General features: G+C 32.8%; 1 protein-coding gene across 3 annotated transcripts in view; it reads right to left on the bottom strand.

Moving 5' to 3' along the window:
- Positions 1–25425, bottom strand: part of wdb (serine/threonine-protein phosphatase regulatory subunit widerborst) — a 272723-nt gene that overhangs the window by 86935 nt on the left and 160363 nt on the right. Inside the window, exon 1 of one of the 3 annotated variants that reach the window (XM_075366412.1) lies at positions 13646–13663. The exons of the other annotated variants lie outside the window; for them this stretch is intronic. The gene's annotated coding sequence lies outside the window, so the exon portion shown is untranslated. Of the gene's footprint in view, positions 1–13645; positions 13664–25425 lie in introns of those variants that run through there. 3 annotated transcript variants of the gene reach the window in all.

The following is a 25425-nucleotide window of genomic DNA, read 5'->3' on the forward strand; positions in this document are numbered from 1 at the left end:
AAAACTGTGCTTCAAGGAAAACGTTTTGACGCCATTGCTGACATTGAGAGGGCCACGACCGAGCAGCTGAAAGCCCTTCCGAAAGACGCCTTCCAGAAATTGCCTCCAGTCATGGAGTCAACGTTGGGATAAGTGCATTGCTAGCCAAGGACAGTACAAGGAGATTAAATCGAATTTTATGTAACCTTATTACTTTTTTTAATAAAAAATTATTCACCGTATTTTTTGATCACACCTCGTATATATATATATATATATACATACACTCAATGCATCAATTATATATTCAATGCCGTGTAAATGTATATAAATAAATAATAATGTTTATTCCACAAAATATTAACAGATTACAAGTGAAAATAAAATTATTTACACTTATAAATTCTTAAAGCATAAACTTAATAGACATATAACCAAACAATAATATAAAACAGAAGTAAAATAATAACAGTAAACATTTATCTTACGGAACTAGCTACCCCCGCAGTAATAACTGTAGTGGAGGTTACCATTCATTATTTTTTCAATGAGTAAATTAATACCCATTTATTGAAAAATGGTCAAGTGTGGATTTCCAAGTGATTACAAAATTAATTACACAATTCAAATCTTGCAGTACTAAAAATTCAAACTAGTGACAATATTATATATATATATATATATATATATACTTTGATACTTTTTATATATATACTTTTTTTATATTTATATATATATACACACAGGTTAAATAACTAGTATACAAGAATCTTAAGAGCAAAAGCCGCAATGCAATGAACGCTAATTAAAGATTTTAGATGCCCTAAAAGAGATAAATATAAATAGATATCATTAAGTTAAAGAAATGAAAGACAATTTTTGTAATGAACAGCTAATATTTTTTGAGATCAGAGTCTACAAATCAGTAATAGTTCTGGCTTCATAACGAACGAGATTTACATGACACGGTGAATTTTACGGAACGTTTTTATAATAAAAATATAATTTACAATAAATTTGCAATCTTATAAGTCTGCGAATGAGAACGTAAAATGCGACGTTTTCAATATTCATAGGCAAACTTAGACACGGGAAGTTTTATTTCAACATGAATCCTCGCAGAATGTTAAACAGTTATGTAAATATAGACTCATACGTGCAACTCTGCTTGATAGGCATGTATATATTATCTAATTAACTGGTAAAATTCTATGAAATGTCCTCAACTATACAAACGGGTATCTGTCATTTTAGACAAAAAAATTACACGGGATCATCACTTCGAAGGCTCAAAACTGCAATTAACAACCGACTAGTCATTAAATCCCAGTCGTACGGATGTAGTATAACGGTATTTAATTAATTTCTGTGACTCGTTCGAAAAAGCTACACAAGTAATATTTACCCTTCTTACAACATATTTAGTAATCGTTATTACACGCATATGAATAAATAATCATAAGATACCGGTTTTACGAAATATAAAATATTTATTCGGTTTTACTCCTTCCAATCCTTAGAATAAATATTGGCGATTAAGTTTGCAACGAAAATTACACAACAAACGGGTACAATAATCAATAAACATTAGTTAATTATTTTATTGGAGTACCTGTATAAGAAATGTATTAGTCATTCTGTATTTTCCAAACGAATAATCAACAAATTTACTCTTAATCGATAATGAATTTTCATTTATTTTATTAAAATCTATTTTTATAAAAACACTAACTAAAACGCTCTTACCACTCGAAATAAAAGGAACAATAATACATCCAAGCAATAAATAAAAAAAAAGCAAATTGTAAGAGTTTATCGTACAATTATACGAGGGTAATTCACAAATTAAAGAATACACGACTGTACTTTAATCTTTAATTTAAAATTTTAGCCATCTTATAATAACATCAAATAAAATTATAAGCTTCTCGCATCGCTCAACATGTCTTTTATGGCGACAGCATAGAATTATTCTTTAAGCCAAAGCCAATTTGTCCGTTTGTTTGTTATTTCTTCGTCGCTGTGAAAAGTGAATAACTACTAACAGGTCCAAATAAATAATAATCTGACCCCCACCAAAGACTAATATAAAAATGTGAAGAGCAGATCGCCCAACGATATCTTTTAACCATTTCAAAATCTAATTCAGCAGTGCACGGGACTTCTTTCTGGAGTGCACTTTTCTTTAACAAATCCCTTTCTCTTTTTTTCTTTCCTTTCGGTTTTTTGTTAAAGGGTTTTAACAAAACCCTTAACGCGTTAAACGTGTTTTTTTTTTTTTTTTTTTTAACAATATCGAACTTCATGTTTTTAAAGTATTTGACTGTAGTACATGCATTTGATGTTACGATTTCAAAAAACCGCAGAAAATTCGACTTGCAGAAATCCAGAATATCGATAGAATACAGACCTTTGATAATTTTCTTGACTGGAGAACGAATATCCTCTTCTACTCTAGCTTTTCTATTTGATTTTCAACTCATAATGATTGAACCAGGTCTCATTACAAGGAATGAATTTGAAAGGATAATTCCTTAAAAAATTCATCTCCTTAACTTTGTTTAAACCAAGATGTAAAGTACAGGTTTTATTTGTATGTAGGCCAACCAGTAAGCTATCTCAGAATCCATCTTTTTTTTTCAGAATTCATCTTGTTTCCTTTTTAAAATACTTAGCACAGTTATAAATAATCGAGTGAACTAATTCTTATAGTACAATTACTTTTCAGCAGATCTTTCTACAGTAACTCCTTGGATTAAGTCATCTGCGCAGCTAAATTAGTCATCCCTCTAGACGGTTAAAAGTAATCCTTAAGGTCTTTTTAAACAAAAGAGTGTCCTCACCCGTGCTGTGACTACTAATTTAGTTAACTAATCGCTAACACCAGCATATTTGTAGCGAAGTATAAAACTAGGTTGCCACAAGATGTCTCAATTTTCCACAAATCATAGTCATAATCTTCAATAAAAAAGGGAAAGAAATAATAAGAAACGAAAATACTCGTAGGTACGAGACGCGGGATTATAAATAGAAACTAAAGCAGAGAACACGCTACACTTTACGAAGAACGTATTTTCGATGAAGATAAATTTTTAGAATATTTTAAAATGCCTTATTTATTATACATTCAATCTACTGCTAAATAAAATAGAACATCTAAAAAAATATCCCAACGCAAGCAAGTGATAACACAGAGGGATCGGCTAGTCGTTTATTTACGGTTAAGAAAAAAATTTTTTTTTAATATTCATATTTACAAAGTTACATTTTAAACTTATAATTTAGGAACTAATTTTTCTACTGAACCGCCGTTTACAATTATTTTCCTATTCAACAACAAAAAATATTTCAAAATTCATATCGATAAATACTATTTAATGTTATTATTATATTATTTGATTTATAAATATTATTTTCAATAAGTAGAACAGAATTAATGAAAAAATATATTTTTACTTGTAAAAAAACATAACACAAGGTTAGCGATACAAACTATAAATCTTAGTGCAAAAAAAGGATCAATTAACTTCATTTAAGATTAAAATTTCCGCTTCACAAATCGAGACGCTTTGTTATGCAAATTAAGACGTTTGTAATCTTAAAAATGAAGCTGAAAAATAAAACTGCCACCATTCACATTTATTAATAATACTTCGAATGAAGGTAAAAAACAAAATAAGCAATAAATGTTGACAATAAAATACTTAAAAAATTTATAATTATTTAGGAAAGCAGACACGATTTTAAAAAAAATAACGTTAGCACAGACTATTAACGGCAGTGAAAAACGAAAAATATTGTTGGTGACTAATTTTATTTTCACTACCTCCACACGTTCTATGCGCTGAGTAGTACTGTATAGTACTGTCACGGATCAGTTTTATCATGTCGATTACAAAACAAGATAACTATATTTTTTGGGTGGAATTTCACTGCACTGTGAGAACACGACAATATTGTGTTTTTATTCGGGCGCTTCTCTACTCGTATCAACCTATTTACAAAATACTGCACGATTCGCACAACGTTTACTTTATTCGTTAAGGATACGGAGTAAGTAAATTTCAGATGTTTTACTTCACCTGAAACAAGAAATAATCACTAAACTTCCTTCTTCAAACAAAAAAGCACTTTTCAATTGGACTTGCGAAAATCGAATGATTGATTGATGACTATACCGATGCCAGGCAACCTTACACCTTCTTTTACTGTTTAGCCTCTGAAACTACCGTAAGGTATTACTTTAGAGCAGGGGTCGGCAACGTGGCGCCCGCGGGTGCCATGGCGCTCTCGATGAGGTTTTCATACGCTCTCCTTATATTACACACCTAAAGCCCAATAACCTATCGGCGTTGGCAATGTAATTGCGCAAACTAAGTGTCAGCAAATAGCAATCAAGGTGACACTGACACACTTGCTACTTAGCACGAAAGAATATTCACGCTTGTGATAATTTTGTAGTATGTTACCGGAGTGCTACGTATTTTGAGTGTTATTATTATCGATTATATTTTATTATTTATGTAACCATATCACGCAAAACAGTCGCGCTTTTCACTATCAAATACGTATCGTACTGGTTAAACGGATTTTATAAATAACCCATCATGAGTAACTGCAAAAGAAAATTAATTTATTGTTTTAATGTTGACAGGGAAGAACAATTTTGTTTTATTGACTTTAAAGGCAAATTTACTTATTGTGTAATAATGGTGTGGTGTACCCAATAACTTTTGAATTTATTTTGCCCCCTTACTGACAAAAAGGTTGTTGTCCTCTGCTTTAGAGAATAAATGATACGTATGAATGTTGCAGTTACATTCCTAAGATGTATGGTTAATTGAAACTCAACCACCAAACAACACCGGTATCCACCGTACAAAGTATTCAAATCATTACAAAAGAATTTACTAGGATTTGAAACATGGAACTATCGACTTCGAAATCAATTGCTTTGCAATGAAGAGTTCACCACTAGACCAACCCCGTGGGTTTAACCTTACTTTCTGAAAGCATCATACTTTACATTTAGACGTATTTTTAATTACAAACGTTTGTCTCTGTATTTACTGAATGAATCTTCTGTCTATGTAGACATACTGTAAAACTTATATGGAGTATTTTACTACTTAGCATTACAGACTTCAGTATATTTTAATATCCTGTCAAATTCAACCGTTACTACTGAGTATCGCCAAATTTCCTCACATTACAAAATGAAAATATTTAATGCGTTAAATATCAGACATTGAAAGAGGTTGCAATGATAAACAAATTTCTTAAAACCAAATTCGACCATATCCACGCGTTAAAATCGTACGATCTAAAAATATGTAACTCCCAAATTCCTTTCAATACTAATATTAGTCAATGAGGTCCTATCAATAGTGAATAAATATGTTCGTTTACTAATTTTTAGATCCATTTTAACATAAAAATCACACTAATTCGAATCCTTATAGTCAGTATTTCTAAACTAAGCGATATAAAAGTGAAAAATTTAAAAAAAGGTATCTTCCATAATTTCGGAAGAACTGTCCGCGAAAACGTGTACGAGTTTCACATTAAGTTACATTGAAAATTTGACAGTTTTAACATTTGTTCTTTCGATGTACTTTCATTTCGAAGAAACAACACAACACGCGTCTTTTGTTTATTAATGGAACCAGAACTAGAAGTTATTACAAAGATTTTCGAGTAACTCCTTTTCCATTCTTAAGCCTAACATGAATGAAAAACAAATTCCCTTTAGAAAGACTGAGTAATATGAAAAATAATTTGCTGTGTGGCTAAATCTGATGAAATAGGTGGATGTTACAAAATGTAGGATACGTTTCTAAACAAAAAACTGGTAGAAAAACAGGTTAGGGTAATGTGTTTATTTATTATTTATAAATTGCTTTTTATTTCTAAACAAATTCGGCATTTCTTTATCGCTCTTCAGAAAAGGTTTGCCCCAGATAATGCAATATTGAACCTTTCGAAGAATTTAATTAATTTTCTGAATTTTATCGGTTTTTCCAAGCGATGTCAAACCCGTAAATCGTCTCTGACCTCTTATCAATCTTCACAAAATCGTTCGTAACATTAAAAAAATAACTAAGTAACATAAGATAGCCCTGCTGCACCCATCCTTTCCAGTAAAAATCAGTAAAGAAATTTCCTCTATTTAAAGATTCGGTTATAACTGACTTAATTTTTGGCCCTTTACTTTTTTTTCTATTAAGCTAGCAGATTAGTTGGTTATAAACATAATGAAAATTTTGAGACAGAAATTTGACATTGACGAATATTTTCTATCTAGACCATTCCTTCTTGACGAATATTTTCTATCTAGACCATTCCTTCTCAAAATGGGAGATAACTCCCTCTTATGGGCACTGGGAAGGCCTTCAGAGGGCGGGGCGATAGAAGGCCCACAGAAAATTGGGGGTGTTCAAGCGGTTTAGGAAGGCGATAGATGATTAAAAAAAAGGCGTAAATTATGTTTTCCTGATATTACAAACTAAAATTAAATACCTGCTACACTAGTACAAAAAATAATAAGACAACTATATTTTATGATAAAAGATGATTGTATTCAAACTACTTTAACTTACTTAAGATTTCTAAATACTTCAGAGATTTCAGAAATCATCAATTTAAAAAAAAATCAGCGAGAAGTAAAGTTTTAAAAATCTGACGTTTTTCTTCGCGTTTGATAGAGCGTGTGGGCGAAACGAAATTTTTTCAGTAAACTGCATTAAAATCGTTTAAAAGCTTAACACTTTAGCTTTAATTTCTTATTTTTTTGTATATCCCTCTACGATACAATTGTAATTTTTTTAAAAGCAATTTTAATAAAAAAATACTTCCAAATATGATTAAATATGCGTTTTAATTGCTCTCATTTAAAATGAAAGTTTCAACTCAGAAATAGGATACGCCAAGTTTAAAAACAATAATTGCAAGTGTTACAGATAAGTGGAAAATTCTTGATTCTCAATGTGAGCGAAAAAGTTTGAGAATCAATGACGTAGCCTGATTCGTTAATAGCGTGAAAAGTAACTTGCAAAAACTACCGCCGCGGGTAAACTACAAAAGACAACTTGTAGAAACAAAGTTATATACAATATCTACGCGAATCGTGTGTAGAATATGTAAAAAATATACCCACTCATTTCCGATAAATCGAATACTAGTCAATTAACATGTAGCAAAGCAGTCAGTACACGTGTATGTGCACATGCAACACAACTTATATAGTTTTATAAACAGTTTCTGCAACGAATAAAGCAACTGACATTTTGCATGTTAAGAATAAATATCTGCAAAAATGACGAAGTACGAACTTAACAGACAATAGTAGTTTTTAAGAAAGATTCAATGATTCAATTCATTAATTTATTGGTACAGGAGTAAATAAATTCTTGTAACAATAATTCTTTCCGGCCAGTTTATAAAATATTTGTTTGGAATATACTGTTTTCAGAAGAAACTCAAAATAGCATCTACATGAAATATGAACAATTAATACTTCTACATTGCTTACAATGTGATCGAAAACGTTCCCCGAATTTTAACTGAAAAACCCGAGATTTTATAAATTATTTTATTTTGTAAATATAAATAATTTATTTTACAAATAACCTCATAAAAATTACCTCAGAGAGCTTAAAATATGCTAAATTTTAGTGTTTCACATTATAAAAAAAAAGAACAAACATAATTTTTTTTGAGAAATTAATTTTGCAATCATTAAGACATTTTTGAGAAATAAAGTTACAATTATTTTTCAATAAGGTCGTATAAAATTTCTTTTATAGCAGTAAAAATACTTGTAAAGATATAGTATTTTTCAAAAAAATGTTAACCTTTTAAAAAAATTAGTTCTTTAAGTTGTGAAAATTAATATATGAGCCTAATTAGTAGCAGAAATATGAATTTTTGCACACGGACGTATCCCTCTTTTTCTGTTTAGCTTCCGGAACCACCGTAAGATATTACTTCAGAGGATGAATGAAGATGACATGTATATGAATGTAAATGAAGTGTAGAGTCTTCTTGTACAGTATCAGGTCGACCATTCATTCCTGAGATGTATGATTAATTGAAACCCAACCACCAAAGAACACCGGTATTCATGATCTAGTATTAAAATCCGTATAAAAATAATTGCCTTTAAAGAATTTGAACGTTACAACTCTTGAGACTTCGAAATCATCTGATTTGCGAAGACGAGGTTAAACACTAGACTAATCCATGTATCAAATAGGTACATGGGTGTACCTTAGAGGGAGGCAGCTGCCCCCCTTACAAGATGCCCCTTATGTTCCCTTACAAGATGAAACAAAAATAAATAAATAAAACAAAAAAATATGAAAATAACAAATTTTTGAAAAAATGTAAATTACACATTTTGAAAGAAACTTATCACAAAATAAACACTCGTATCATTTCTAAGAAAATTTAAGAACTACTGTTACACACCGGGGCCATCTTACTTACGGCAAAAAATTTTCCAGAATAGTCTCGTCACTCTCGTCTCATTTCACAACGCGACGAGAATATTCCTGAACGTATTTACCAATATGTAACAGCGCACGCATTTTTGGTTAGATCCAATGTAATTTTTACTTTCACACAAGCGTGTAAGTAGTGTAGGCAATTTTTTACGACTATAAAGTTTTGTTTTTTCGCCCCAGCCACCTGCCATCCACCTTTTTATAACGAATGAATATTAGAATATTCTTCAGTTAAGTAGCCTACTGTGTCGTTTATTACATACTTTTATTTAACTTGCAATGTACGTACCGTAAATTTACATAAGCGTGGCTCTTTTTCTTAAAAGCATGTAACTTAAAATCTGTTATCTCCTGATTATCTTTTTATGCTGGCAAATGTTACGCCACTAAGGATTATTTTGGATCCTTCAACATAAAATCGAGTTTCGTATTAAGATTAAAATTTTTGTTAAGTTCTTCTAAACAATAAAAGCTTTTCATGATCGAAACATGGAAAAATAATTCAATAAAATATACTAATACACAATATTGCTTTTGGCAATTGCTCGGTTTTTATATCCAGTAAAATCGGCACATTTCTAGTTTATCTTGAATTCATCAGTAAAGAAAGAAAAACATTTAACTAACTTGTGACAAATTTATGATTATGATATGGATACATGGAAATATCAGTTTTGAGGTCCTTGAGCCCAAAAAAGTGGTTTTTAAAAAATGTCTGTATGTCTAGTAATAAACTTTGTACTGATTCTTCCGTAAGTTTTTATGTTATAATGATAAGAGTCATATTAAGCTCAACTAGTATAGTTATATACCGCACAAAACTCAATTTTGACAAAAATGTCAGTTAGAACCGTCCGTGTCAAATCAATGCAGCGAGATGCCACGTCAATGTAAAAAAAAAAAAATCAGCAGCAGCAGCATTAAGATGAGAAAGAGGATGTACAATCGCCCGCTGGTTCAAACACTGCGACTGCAGGACCTTTTTCTACGGTTCAAACCAATGTGCAGTACACTGAAAATTAAATTGAAGACGACGTTGTCATAAAATCATATTGAAAAATTCATTGTCCTGGCGAGAACTATGCCAGTTGATAAGAAAAAACGTCTTTTGGAAAATATCTGGGAACCTCTGAAGAACTACAATTTTGCGACAGATGCCAAACACCTCAAGAGAAAATCCGATCACCACTGATTGGACGCATATTAGCCATGGTTGGCTTTTTCAACACGACTCAAAGGTGGTTTCTATAAATATTGTGTGTTATTTCCTGCGTCAGCCAGAAAGATGAGACGTGGTTGAGGTTCTTTTTCTTTCAGACCTTTCACTAAAGACAAGGACGTGCACGGTTACTGTAAAGCACACGTACAGTCCCCGTACTCTTCATGGAGGGCGATCCAGTGGACATCCAACTTTACCGGTTTTCGCGAAAATAAATAAAAATACAACAAAAATGTACTGCCCGCAATTGTTTCCTACGTCATTTTTTCCGACACACACGATTTACTTCAGGAAAAACCTGGATGAAGGCGTACTTATCGACTTATGCAATCAATCTACGCATCGAAATAGCAGATTCACAATTTAAAAGATCATTAGGACATGGAACGAAAAACGCGTCATACCGATCATTTACCCAAAATGATATAATTGATTTATGTGGCCCTACAATTACGGAACACATCGTTGCGTTTATAGCAATTTGGCTGACGAAACCTCGGATATTCCAGGCAAAGAACAGCCGTCTATCAGATTATGTTTTTTCGATGAAAAAGGCATCGAAAACGAAGAAGAATTTTCAGGCTTTGTAAAGCTTGAAGTATTACTAAAAGCTATTGAAGATTTTGTGACAAACTTAAACCTAGACCCTGCTAAGTGTGCAGGGTTAGGCTTCCGACGGATGTTCCACCAACTCTGGGAAAGGTGTGCAGGCGATCTTCAGACAACAACACAACAAAGACTTCTACTTTCATGCTCTTCTCACAAGTTAACCTTGTCAAGGACTTAAACATTATCCAAGCAACCAAAACTGCGTTGGTACTATCAAGGAGACAATAATTTTTTTTCGCGAGTCCGTTTTATAATGCACTAGCATTCCTAAATTGTGTGAAACTAGGTGGTCACAGAAATAGAAGAGCATCCGGGTTCTTAAAGATCACTTCGTTGATATTGTTAATGCATCGAAGACCTTAGCTGAAGAAAGAAATGAAAAAGAAATAATGCTTATCATATGCAACAGCGGCGTGCAGATCTTCACTTATTGTGTCAGTAGCATTAATTACTGCCAAGCATTCCGTTATACTGGAACCCGTAGCAAATTCACTTCAATTGAAGACACGTGACATAATGAAAGTCAATCAGCACATTCAAACTACTCTTTAACATGCTACGAGTTCATCGGGAAGATGCGGAGAACGCCAAGTTTTAAAGTGACAAGCGACACTGCAATGCATTTGAACGTTGATATAACCACCACTCGCATTGCTGACCGATAGAAGCATAGAAGGAATCATTCAGAAAAAAATCCATCCGAATGAAGTAGACATACTTCATCTTGTGCAACTTTCTACAATTCAGAAGGCATTGAAGTAAAGGAATTGTGGTTCAAGATGTGGAATGAGGTACAGGAAGCCTCAGACGTAAGTGAGGTTTAAAAAAAAATGAACAGTTTTTCCCGACAATTAGAAAGGTTTTGCAGATAATGCTTTCATATCCCTGCACAAATACTATCTCCCTTCTGCGAATTAAAACATGGCTAAGAAGTACCACTGGTGATAACCAATTCATTAATAAAGTCACCACTGGTGACATTAAATGGATTAGCTACATCATGTATTCACTGACAATGGGTTTTCGCTATAAAGGAGCAATTAGTTGCAGTTGCAGTTAAGACAATTTGCATCTAATTCTCGCAAACTATTGTTGAAAAATAATTTATTTTTTAAATAAATATTTTCTTCCTATTGTTATTGTGTATTATTGCATAGCACTCCTCTCATGGACTACCCTTCCCCCATGAAAGAAGTTAAATTCAGAAAGCTGCACCCTCTTCTGTTTTGAGCTGGATACGCCCTGAATCTGCATTCGATTTAAGCTACTGCGTAGATTTTTAAAGGTGAAGAAACAGCTTTAATTACGAGTAGCCCGTACGTAGAAAAGACATCCATTGTATATATGCATTTGAAATATATACGTTAACATTCTTACATATAATGACATTACAAATTTTCAAAAAGTTATTAAGGTGTATGTATATATATATATATATATATATATATATATATATATATATATATTGTTGTAAATAACTATTGAATGAGTAGTAATCATTTTTGAACGAAAAAATTTACAATGTTTCTCTTGTGTACGGAATAAAATCATACTTTTAAGTAGAATTTACATTGCTAATAAACTAGGCACTAAGCAGATCAGTTACATAAATTATTATAGTAGTTTCGAAAGAAATCTAAAATACATTTTCTGTTTTTTCGTAATATTTTTATCGTTAAGAAACTATAAAAATTAAACTATCTTTCAGAGGACGGCGTTCCAGTAAAGAATAAATAAAGGTAGAAAAGCGAATAAGAAAATATTGACTACACATTAGTTTAAAGAATATAACGCATCAGATGAGAAGAAAGAAATTCTGGCTACTTGCCGTAAATTTTATACTTCCACGCGATGAATCACGAACACCCCCGCTCGAAATACACGCATACAAAACACATGAAAGTCTAGAATGGTCATCCCATGTTATAATTAACACATTCTATTACACTGTTGTTATTATTAATATAACTCTATTTTCATTGGCATCCGTAACGGAAACAAAAACGGATTATTAAATTCGGGAACAAGCTAAAACACTGAATGAATATATAAAACCCCTGAACACCTTTCTGCCATAAAATTAAATCAAAATTTATCACTCGCAAATTAAAATGCACCACTAAAAACCAACCTGCCCAGTCTATGATTTTCTTTTAAATCATGTTTTTAATTAAAATAAAAACATAATTAACCATAAATTATTCTCATATATTATTTTTATTAATATTATTCAATATTTTTATTTTATTGTGTTAGCATTAAGCTTTAATCATTCATTAAAAAAAAAGTTATAATTAAAATTCCACTACAACCTAACAGTAAATTCACCAGTTTTTCCTGGGAAATTCCTTAGACCTCTCAATCTCACACAATAAGGAAACTGGGGTCCGGAATTGCTCCAGTCTTAACTCCACCCAAGTGTATACGTATTTAGGGATAGGGACCCATAATACACCAATACTTAGCATAGCAATATTAAACAATACTATATGTATTAACTTGTAGATCCTAAACAGTACTTCACACAAACATGCCTCCCCACAGTTCCTCAAAGCCGATGCATAGATGACTACCTCAACACAAAGTTAGGGTTCCTAAAGCCATTTTCTATGAAGTTCAAATTCTGAAAGGGAAAATAATAGGCTACAATGAGATTTGGATTAATAACCGAAAAGAGATACAAGGTGTACTACATTCGACAGAATGCATACGACGTATATAACATTTTAACGATGAAGAAAAAAAATTCAAACACCCAATCAATTAACATTTATAAATGACATTTTCTCTTTATTCTCGCCTATTCTATGTTTTTGGACTGTTGGTCCAAAAATACAGAACGGTAATTTTTCAAGGAACGTTTATTATTATAAAATCAAGATTCCCCTGACATATTCGTCTTCATAAACCGAGTAAGAAAATGCGAATTGTTTATGAACAACTATTAGTTCATGGATGGAACAAGATTTCTAAATAAAAATTTGTTAGTCTTATGAGCTGCAGTTCACAATAGCAGTAACGCGTCAGAAAGAAATGAGAACTACATGGAAAATCTGACGCAAACAAATCATTCCTCTCCATCGCACAGTTTAGTTGTAGAACAAATCAACACTTACTACTGCAGATGGAAGAAATTAACATTTTTATGCTCGCTAAAATTATTAGCTAATTTCATAAAGAACTGCTCCAATGGGCTTACATCGACATTCAATTAAGACAATTAAATTTTATTACCATAACAGCTATCAAGAAAAAACTTAAAATATAACATTAATCCTGTAATAACTATTATAACTTAAAACTTAATTAATAAGAAAATGCACATCAAACTTACAGAAAAGTTGAAAACCAAACAATCAATAGCATAGAAGAGTTTAAATTGTTTACCTGCAACAAAAAGGAGACAAATATAAAATTAAAAATAACCGATATAACATAAAAGTGTGACATATCACTCACAATATATTTTAATTAAAACCAAATTAATTATTACCGCAAAAATTCCTGATACGACCAAAGACGGTACTTCTCACAAACATGGATAAAACGATCGTATAGAGAGAGCTCTGTTTTTTATGTTATGTTACACAACACAATTAGTAATTAGACTTTTTAAATGGCGCTTACAGTTTTTAAACAGCTAAATCGAATTTCTTAAGCGACATTTCATATTTCATGACTAAGCCGATGATGGTGGATAACTGCGTCACCGATGAGGAAATTACATCAAACGGTAAAGTAAAATCTCTTAACACAATATATTTTTTTTAGTAAGCAATAATAATTTTCAAAAATTATTTCGAACTACGGTTTCGATTACATTCAGAAGGGATTATAATAAAAATAACTTATGAGCAACATTTTCAGTACAAAGTACCAAAATTTAAAAAGAATAAGTCATAGATTTTTTTGCAACCTTGGCTTTAGATCATCACCATTGTTGTAGGTCAATAATTTACCTGAAGCCAACCAAGCACGACCTATATTCATAACCGGAGTTGATCTTTCTTTTTTCCTGTTCAGCCTCCGGGAATTACCGTCAGGTATTAATTTAGAGGATGAATGAGGATGATAAGGTATGAGTGTAAGTGTAGTCTTGTACAGTCTCAGGTCGACCATTCCTGAGATGTGTGGTCAATTGAAACCCAACCACCAAAGAAAACCAGTATCCACGATCTACTATTCAAATCCGTAAAATATAACTGCCTTTAATAGGACTTGAACGCTGAAACTCAAGACTTTCAGCTGATTTGCGAAGACGCGTTCCCACTAGATCAACCCGGTGAGTTACCCGTAGTTGATCTAAAATGACCTACACTTTCATCTCAGTCGCATAAGATTAGGTAGCGAAAAAAAGTCGCTAAACACACCGCATACAAACAATCGCATCAACATTTCGCAATATTACAGACTCATCGATCTACACTTTTGTTAATTAATTTAATTTTTTTAAATCTCTTCTAACAACACTGTTAAATCTATACTAGAACTAAAGTCGAACAATATTAGATCCAAACGATAGATATTATTAGAAAAATAACAAAGCTTATCAGTCAATTACTTTACGTTGTTCCTCCCCTTGTCTTTTTATATGCAATTCCCTCCAAAAAAACGTTTCTGAAAAAAGTTGTTTCAATCTGGGTTCAGGAAAAAAAACTATTTTCATCAGAGGAGGAACATACTCAATAAAATTAAAAAAAAACTTTTCAAATTGTTTTACGAAATATTCGCTTATTTTCAACCTATATTTCTTTTTAAAAAAATTCATATTTAATGTAAATCATAAAAACCAATTTTCCCGGTTTCCAAGATCGTTAAAAATTTTATTTTACTCTCATTCGTTAGATGTTTTACTAGAATAAGTTCTAAGCGTGTTTAATCACACAGAAGGAAACAGATTTTGAAATTTCAAAAAAATGTTAAATACTCTGATCTTTGTCTCTCAGAATTTTTCCCAAGATTACATTCTTGAATAAATCACAAAAGCGTTTCTTAAAAGGAATTTTGAAGTTATCTTCAAAATTAAGATAAATGTTTGTCGGAGAAAATTTTACCGGTTCCAATTTTTGTTCTGTTAATAATTAAGAATGCATCCGCAGCAAGTAAATGTCCACAAATAAAGTATTTGAAGTTTGAACAGACCAAATAATTTAAAAAAGGAGCTTTTTATAATAATTAAATAAAATTAATAAATAAGCCTCGGGCGAGCCTCAGCCTAAGGGCGGGTCAACGGTGTCGTTTAGTGAACGGTCCTAAGATATTAGGGGTTAGCTGCGAATGTTTTAACAAATAAGCATTTACCGAGGCGCGGCAGCATTATCAGGATCAGGCACGGGTACCTTTGCGTGGGGCTGATCCATTTTAAGTTCCTCATAATACTTTGATGGTGCTATGACACGGCGAGTAAGAGCCGCCATTAAGCTCTGCCGATGAAAAACGGCCAGCAGTCTTAGAGGTTATTCCCAACGATATTTTTGAATGGAGGAACCTAGAGTTACAGATGATAGGAGGTCAACAGTCTGGCAATCCTATCACTGGTATTATCAGCAACTGGGAAAGTAACCCGTTCATGGAATTTGGCATTCAAACGGAAACGAAAATTTAAATATTTTTAGGTAGTCGGAAAACTACAGATAAGTACTTGAAATGTACGCACGATCTCCGGGTAGTAAGAAGGAAGAACTAATTCATGTTATAAAAGAAAGTTCCTATGGCAATGGTAACAAACGATAAAGAAGTAAAAAGGTTTCTACGACATGAAGGAGAAAAAATCATCTAGTACGGCGTGTACCTGAATAGGAAATGAAGAAACAGAATTTGCTCGTATAGTTGGATATCAGATAGAATAGTCACACACACAGCAAGACGCAAAAAAGAAAGAGGATTGTTTATTATTAATATGTGTTTATGCACCGGAAGAAGGAAGAAAAGAGGAGATACGAGTTTTAAGAAGTACTTTATAAGAAAGTTTAGATAAAATTAATATGAATAACCAATTGATTATAGGCAGCGATTTAAATACGAAAGTGGAAAAAGTATGTGGCTAAAGACGGGATAACATGTTATCAAAATGAAAGTGTGGCAAACAATAATAGGAAAATACTAAGAGATTTTGCTTAGTGTAATAGTTTGAGAATAATGAATACATACTTTAAACACATAAATACACCTGATCAGCAGGAGGAATTCAAAGTACAATAGAGTACTTTATAGCAAATGATAAGACGCGGAATTTGTTCACAAATGTACAAGTTTTTCGAAGGTTTAATATACCTAGTGATCTGGCTGCAAGTGCGAAGTTGCTGAAAAGATGGGTAAAAAATAATTTAACGATCAGAGTAGATCCGATAATTACTCATAGAAAGTATGTCTTTTATAAGAGAATTCAATTAAGTATCTACATAAAGAGAGAATAGATTTGTATAATAAACTACACCAGTTTAGTAAGGATATTGAAAAAGAACGAAATAATTTTAAAAAGTATAATCACTAGGGCAGCTGATGAAGCTATTGGTCATACCAAGAAGAATACCAGAAATACAAAGGTTAAAATATGGAATTAGGAAATAAAAACTGCTGAAGACGAAAATTATCATCTGGAGGATAAAAAGATGAAAGCCGTGGAGAATAAGATGCCTGAACATAATTACAGCAAAAGCGAGAAAAGCAGAACAAAATGTTTGGGAAATATATGTATCAGACATAGAAAATGACATACATAGTAGACAAAAAATAGCTTATAAAATTTTGCTACATTTAAAGTCGGATTATAAGGAAACAGCAAATTCGGTAATTTATGACGACAGCTTTTTGATCTTTTTTTAAAGAATTTGTGGACTGGAGAAAAATTTCAAGGTGAAACTGATAGTTTCTACGATCTCGAATGATTAATACAGTATAAGCAACTGCAAAAAGCAATTAGAAAATTGACAAAAATAAGGGCTGCTGTAAGTGATAATTTGAAAGCGGAAATGTTTAAATACGATTGTCGGGATGTTAAAAAAGCGTCCTTTTCGCTTATTCAGCCTTTGCTGGAATAGAACAATCATATCTGGTGAATGTACACCTGCTTAATATCGATCTGATTGTAGTAATTATAGCGGTATTAATTTGCTGAATATAGTGTATAAACTTTATTCGAAAATAATTACTGCTAGAATAAGAATCATAATCGATACTATGTTGCTAGAGAAACAAACAGGTTTTACAAACTGGCATATCCAGCACGGAAAACACTTCTAGTTTAAAAATCGATAGAGAAAAACAGAAATCAATAGAGAAACACGTATAATATTTATAAATTATGAGAAAGCTTTAGATTAAGTATGTAGACTGTCACTTATTGATATTTTGAGACGCATGGTCTTCCGATACATTTAACAAGGGTAATTAGGAATTTATATAGTACAAAACTATGTATGACAAGGAATAGAAGTATGTTCCCCTATATTGTTTAACGTATATATGGAAGAACTTCATAAAAAATAGATATCGTATTTGCCTTTTTATGGATATGATAGTAGATATATCCTGATTATGCTACAGCAGATGATCAAGTTATAATTACGGATAACGAAGATGTACCACAGAAAGCTTTATCTGAACTGTCAAAGATAGCGAAAAAAAATTTTAATATCTCCTCGGACAAATCCAAGGTTAACGAAAAATGGCTTTTGAAATCTAGACTGGTTTTAGACAATATAACGTTGATTAAGCGAACAATTTTAAATTCTGAAGATGTAGGATATTTTACTTTGGAGAAATAGATGTACGTGATAAAATTGAGAATTTTAATCGTCTACATCAGGTGAGGAAAGATATTCTTGTAAAATTCTTGAGTAATGTCAGTTCTTTCCTGCCTTTTTTGAAGCGAAAAGTTGACAATGACAACCGAACGTAAATCAAGAATGCAAGCAACCGCAATTTGTTTCTTAAGATCAGTGGCAAGTTGTACACGAATTGGCAAAAGGAGAAATTCAGGGATTAGAAGAGAACTTTGTATGTATGAACTGAATGCGAAAGTTTAAGAATATCAGAAGTAATAGTTAGATTATGTGCAGTGAATGGCGGAGTATTCTAAGATGATCAGAAGATTTTACGATTATCGCCAATGGGGTAGAGAGAAGTTGGACGCCCAGGGAAGAGATGGCAATATCAATTCAGACTACAGCATGGCGTAACAGGCGGAAGCCTAAATGACAGAAAAGAAGATAAAATAAGTACTTAAACCCGTCATATCTCGGTTGAATTCCTATTACTACATTTCTACGGATAAGCAATTCTTTTAACGGTGATTACACCGTTAAAAAAATTTTCTACCATATTTTACGACGAAGTAATCAATCTATTTATTAAATATGAAAATTTTTGCGTGATATGTACTATAACTGCATAAGCTACACCAACATATCCCATGAAGGTAACTTTACACATCAATAATTCGTAATTTCTCACCAACAGGAAGGGCGGTGTTCCCTACATTTTTTCATTATCTTTATAATTCTTTAATATATTACCAAAGGTTAGAATCATGGTGGGAGATCGACCTGCAAATATCATGAAGACTGGTACGTCATTCAGACTGAGCCTAAATAATAATCTATTATTTAATGCATACTAAACAAATTCAGTTACAGAACTGGAATTCGGTCACGTTAATAAAGTAAATAGAATTTATCTGTAGATGTAATAAGGCTTCTCTACGAAGTACGTTTCAAAAAATGTACATACAAGTCTAATTTAGTTTCAAACTAAACGTTCGGATCGAACAGAATAAAATGTTTAACCACTTTAATACATTATTTCCACAGTAACTATGCTATACTCCAACGCGTAATTAACTATAATACTTGTCATCTTTTTTTTTTAATCAGTTCAAAATAATTTACTCCGAATACAACTCTATTTAATTAAATTATTTTTAATATAATAAATTTACAAATTTAACTGAAAGTTTTTTAATTCAAATCGAACAGTGCCGTTATCACGTAGAATACGACGTTACGTAAGGGACAGAAAATAAAAAAAAATTTCTATTAAAAGTCAAAAAGACTAATTCATATAACGCTAAAATAAATGACAACTGTGAATGTAGTTAAATGTTAACAATGCATTTATAATGTTAATACGAACGAAGAAGTGTAAGCATATAGTTATATGATGTAACGACAATTCTGCTTTATCTGCATTAATATACTCGTAATGTCAACCTCAGCAACAAGCACATACATAACTACCTTAAAATAAACAGTCTTCAGTAAAAATCAAATCCAGTAAATTTTTAAGATAAAGATAAGAGCATAAAAATAAAAACCTATTAAAAAACTTAGCACGGTTTCATTTCCCAAAAAATCTCATGTGGTCACACCACACGAATCCCTTGTACGCCTATTTAATTACATACACACATTTATTTTTAAAAAGAAACGTACATAAAATTTTATTTCATTATTAACTTCTGGTATTTTTTTCATTATTGTTATTGTTACTGTTATTGTCATTTTATTATTATTGCATTATTATTTATCGTAAAGGTTTTTTTTACAATCAGAGGTTAATTATTAATAAATCAATATATTTAAATAAAAAAAAAGGGTGATGAAGTCTGATTCGAACCGATGTGCCTTCCTTTATAAGATCCAAATATTTCATTAATTAAAATTTTATTTGACTGTAACTCTGGAATCAATGAAAATAACCACCACTTACGATCTATCGTTGAAAAGCTCTCAATGAGAACTTATTACTGCAGTTAAGAAAAAGTCCAGAAATTCAACAATGTTTGAGGGATTTTGGGCTTTTTTGAACACTTTTGGTTCAGTCGAATGCAATCAAAAGGGGAAGTGCACAACTAGATGTTACAACAATCCTAAATCCAAAATTGCAACATCATAAGACTAATCGTTTTCGAGTTATACGATATACATACGTACGTACGTACAGACGTCACGCCGAAACTAATCAAAATGGATTCAAGGACTTTAAAATGGATAATTCCGTTGAAATCTGAAAACCTAAATTTTTCGTGATCACAATACTTCCTTATACGAAGTACAGGAAGCAATACGGAAGGACGAACTAGGAAGGAAAAATAAATTAAGCATATAAGCTTCATGTATACGTAAAATAAATAGATGATATTTCAAACGCATGCTTGCCTTCGCGAAAAAAGTTATAAAATAATAACGCTACAACATAAAAGAAACGGGAAAATTACTTCTAAGAAATATTCGATTAATCAGAAGGAAAGCCTACGCATTACAGTAATAACTATAAAATTACTAATCTCATTAACTTTATGATTGTTTCTTCACATCCTAAACAATAACGATATCTACAATCTCGCATTGCATGCAGCTTATTAATCATGAAAATACGTTTCTATATAATTAAAAGGCAAACTGTATTTCTACTGTATTACCATGAAATAGACTGACGAAATGATTCTTTTTTCTCTTTTTTTTCACAAAAAAAGACAATGCTGCAAAAAAAGGCGTATTCCGAATAGAATTTCGAAAAAAGTCAGCAAGTCGCCTACTAGGCATTGATACAGAATTTAACGTTAAATTAATACGTCAATTTTGATTTTGATTAACTTTCAATTACGGTTTTGAAATAAGTTAACAGAAATACGATAAAAAAGTAAAAACAATTGTTTTAGCTGCCATAAATTTCTTTAGAATAGAAATAATTTATTTCTAAAACACCTGCGACAATGTTTTTAAACCTTCATAACTACTAATCGTCTTATAAATTTATTTTACTATTTAGATTTGAAGATTGTGCCGTAGGAATATGCTGAGGAAATTTTGTAGTGGAAAAAATTCAAGCATGGCCAGAATTAGAACTAGAGACCATTCAGATGAAAGATTCCAGCGATAATTAAAAAAAAAAAATATTTATTGGAAAAACACACAACTTAAATCGATGGATTAAAAGGTCATAACGTTAGGAAAATTGTAAAACTTAAGTGTAAAAAGTAAGTGTCGTTATCAGCGCCCGAACACGATTTATATAGTAAACAAATAAATATTAACAATTAATTAACTTAAAATCTAAACAAGAGTAATATACACACAGCATAAATTGAAAACGCCCATGACGTGCGCAAAAAGCGAAATAAAACCACAATGAAATATAAAATTAAAAAAAGTAACTTAAAACAACAACATTATCATCTGGCACACTAAATGGCATCAGTAGACGAAAAGAGATACGAATAATTAAATTTTTGAATCCAGATGCACGGTCTTAAGAAATCGTTAAGACATCCGATTAACATCTATACATTCACTGTTGCCTAGGATATTTCGGATGTAGCCGCTAGTTAAAAATCCGAAACAATGCCGCATAACACAAATCCACAAGGATGTGGTGTACAGTTAGCTGGCAGTCGTAACAAGCACAAACAGGTGCATCGGTCTGATTCATGAGGTGTCTATGAGTAAGTTTGGTGTGCTCTATTCGCAAAAAGCAAATAATAACTTCCTCTTGACGGATATTCCTGCACGAGAATCTCCACGGTGACACACTGTTCTTACCTACACAAGGTTTATTGTTGATAACAGGCATTCCATTCATTCTGCCATTCATCATGAACCACCCTCATGGCGGGAAGGGCCCAGAGCTCGGAAGATGTGCAACATGCATACTCGATCAGCTCCCCAACGAGTATTAGATAGAACTCCCAGCATGTCTAGCATTTTTAGACATTTTACCTTAAGATTCATTAAGGATTCCTCTCTTCTAAGTCGTGTCGTACGCCTTTTGCATATCGAAAAATACAGCAAAAATGCGTTAGTGAAGTAGGAAGGCGTCCTGAATGACGATTCTAGAGCAACTACACGATAGATAGACGATTTACCTTGGAGAAAACCGCATTGTTCGGAAGCAATTAGGACGTTTCTCTCAAAGTACCACACTAGAAGACGGTTAACCATTCATTACACGCACAGGGTACTGGTCAAGGAGTTGAATGATAAATTGAGGGCATGATTTATCTTTACCAGGTTTCGGTACGGGAATCACCAATGCCTCTGACCAAGAATTTGGAAAAACCTGATCAGAAAATGAATTACAAATATACAAATGAAGTATCTGTAATAACAGTATCTGGAAGGATTGGAGAACATAATGAGTCTAATACTATCATTTCCGGGGGGAGTGTCAAGGGAATTGTTCAAGGGACACCTTAAACCCACCGCGTTGGTCTAGTGATGAACGCATCTTCGCAAATCTACAGATTTTCGAAGTCGAGAGTTCAAACGTTGAAATCCAAGTGAAGGTAGTTACTTTTATACGGATTTGAATACTAGATCGTGGATACCGGTGTTCTTTGGTGATTGGTTTCAATTAACCATACCAATCTCGCTTTCTCAACTACCCATATGCGTGAAAGATTCTGGAGACAAATTACTATTACCGGCTGAGATAACAATTGGTCTGTGATTACTTCCAAAGAAATTTCTGTACACGCGCCAGATAAGAAGTGGAAATAAGACTGCGGAACACAAGAACAGATCGATGAAAAAGATGACGACAAAAAAGTGTACGACCGTATCATTCAATCAGTAAAGATCCAAATTTTGTCTCAGTCGATCAACTGTAGTACCTTGAAAAGTCATGATGACGAGCCCCACAAATAGTGATTAGCGTTAAAATCCCCGATTATTAAGCAGTTCAAAGAAATTTGTGAGAACAGATTGGACAGATCATCCTTACTGACATCGGGATTTGGAGGAAAGTATGTCGTAGATATTCTTTTTAAAAGGCGCCAATATCTTCACTAAGACTGTAGGGATGTTTGTAGTAGCAGAATCTGCGTGACTAATAGAATTTCCTTCAGGCAAGCAAACCCTCCTTCACGTCCTCCACCCTTAGCTGGATAGTCGCAACTCTCGCAGATGTAGCCGCGGAAATACACTTCATCCTGGGGACGGAGGCAGATTTATTGCAAAGTATTGAGGGGTTTCTTCTTTAAATAGGATCTCAATATTCTCACGGCGAGAACGGAGACCGCAAACGTTCCACTGAATATCTGTAACCATAAGCAATGCTTTTTTCCTGTTACAAAAAAAAAATCTGCGTGCAGATTGTTATTCAAACACGATCCGGTTTTCATTTTTTTATTTTACGATTTTAATATTAATAAGTGCTTTGCTTCTTTGGGCACTTCATCCCTTCGTAGAAATTTCGAGATGATGGAGGGGGTACTTGTAAGCCTGGGAAGACGGAGATGCCGTACTTTTAATAAATCCCTTCACAAGTATTTTTGTTATTTGCTGCGTAATTGGAGAGCAAGAACTTCATGTGATATAACGACGGAAACGGTTTTAGATAAACCACCATCAGTCTTTCTAGCAGAAGTTACCTTCTTGCCGGTACTCAATGCTGTAATAGCAGCCACTGAGGGACTTTACTTGGTCAGATAAATCTTCTACCATTTTAGTTAGTTCTTTGCAGGATGCGCATTCATTCTGTTTTTGTATATTTTTAGAGACAGCTGGACAAAACTTCGGGTTGTACAGGATTCATGTTGAGGGATTTTCTGTATTCTCGACAAGTCACACAGGAAAGGACACTTTCTGCTCGGTACAGATTTTTAATACAGCCTATTCTTCCTTATAAAGGAAGCATTCTCTAGACCTTGTCAGATGTGTATCTTTACGATTAATGCATTTTTCTATTTCAGGCCATGTGCTATCATCAAGTCCCGTACAACCGCAACACGCACAAACTTGTTCCTTCGTGCAACCATCTTTGTTGTGACCAAAACCCTGACACTGAAAGCAGCGTCTTGGGTTTGGTATATACGATCGTACACGGGCAGAGAAGTAGCCAATTCTTATTCGTTCAAGAACAGTTGGAGCAGAAAAGGTTAAAACAAGTGAAGATGATGGTACATCAACACCATTCTCCTTCCTCACAATTCTCTGCACAGACGTCACTGACTGCGGTAATAGCTCTTCTGATATTTCAGTTAACTCAACGTCAGTTAAGTTACGGCAAAGTTCCCGCCTTCCCCAATATTCTTAAGGACTAAATGCTTTTGACATTGCTCTTCACTTTATACTTCAATCAACAGCGCGTCACTTCTTATTAGATTCGGAGACCCACAGGCTGTTATGACGCACTTAATCAGGAAAGCAGAAACCTTAGTATAGAAATTACCTTCCTCAAAGCACCTCACTACAAGAAACCTTGAACACGAAAATTTAACCCCATCTGAAACTTTTTTCGTTTCCTTAGCAATAGATAAATCTTCGGCTTACAAAGTCAGTTTTAATATCTTTAAAGTATACGGTTTTTCATGTGGACCAACAACCACCGAAGGATTATTAATTGGGACTGACATACGGTTCCCACGAGTACCAGCGATATAATTGACCCATTCCAGCAAAGCACACGCGAACTGGAGCTAGGGCTTCATACAACTGAGTTCACCCAGGGGCCCAGAAGACATCGTTTGAGACCCACTACGTAGAGCCATTCACCCTTTGGCACGATAGTTTCCACCTTGGGTTACGGTAGCGTTTCGTAAGGTGTCGCAACACCACCGAGTGTTAAGTGTAAGAAGAGACTAAATAATGTTGTTGTGTTGCTGGGTAAGGGTATATGTTGTAATTTGTGTAGTGCTTACGATGTGGTATAAGTGTATGGGGTAAAACGTTCAGGAGCTCGATACGTTGGGGAAAGAAAATCTGCAGTGGCCAGGACCAAATTTTTTTGAATAGGGTATTATACAATTGAAAAAAATAAAAACAGTATTTTCGATAATATCATTTTTTTATAAAACTAAATTATTAAAATTTAACATAAGAGAAAAAGTAAAATTTAATCGTATTTCAGATTAAATGCCATAAATAAAATTGGGTACTTACGTATTAACGCCACCGCAGCTACAGCTTTATTTAAAAACAAAGTAGTCAATCGGATTTCGGTGGAAAATGAACAGTCTCTTTATTAATTTTAATAAATGGTTATTTATATTTATTTAAATATAATTTAACCAAACTTAACCTACGCTCGCTAACCTTGACTAATTAACAACGTAATTTTTTGAGTATTTATTTAATAAATTCAGTAATTATTGCAACTATTTATTATTTAAAAATC

This window comes from Lycorma delicatula, chromosome 5 (assembly GCF_047948215.1).
Source record: "Lycorma delicatula isolate Av1 chromosome 5, ASM4794821v1, whole genome shotgun sequence".
Lineage (NCBI taxonomy): Eukaryota > Metazoa > Arthropoda > Insecta > Hemiptera > Fulgoridae > Lycorma > Lycorma delicatula.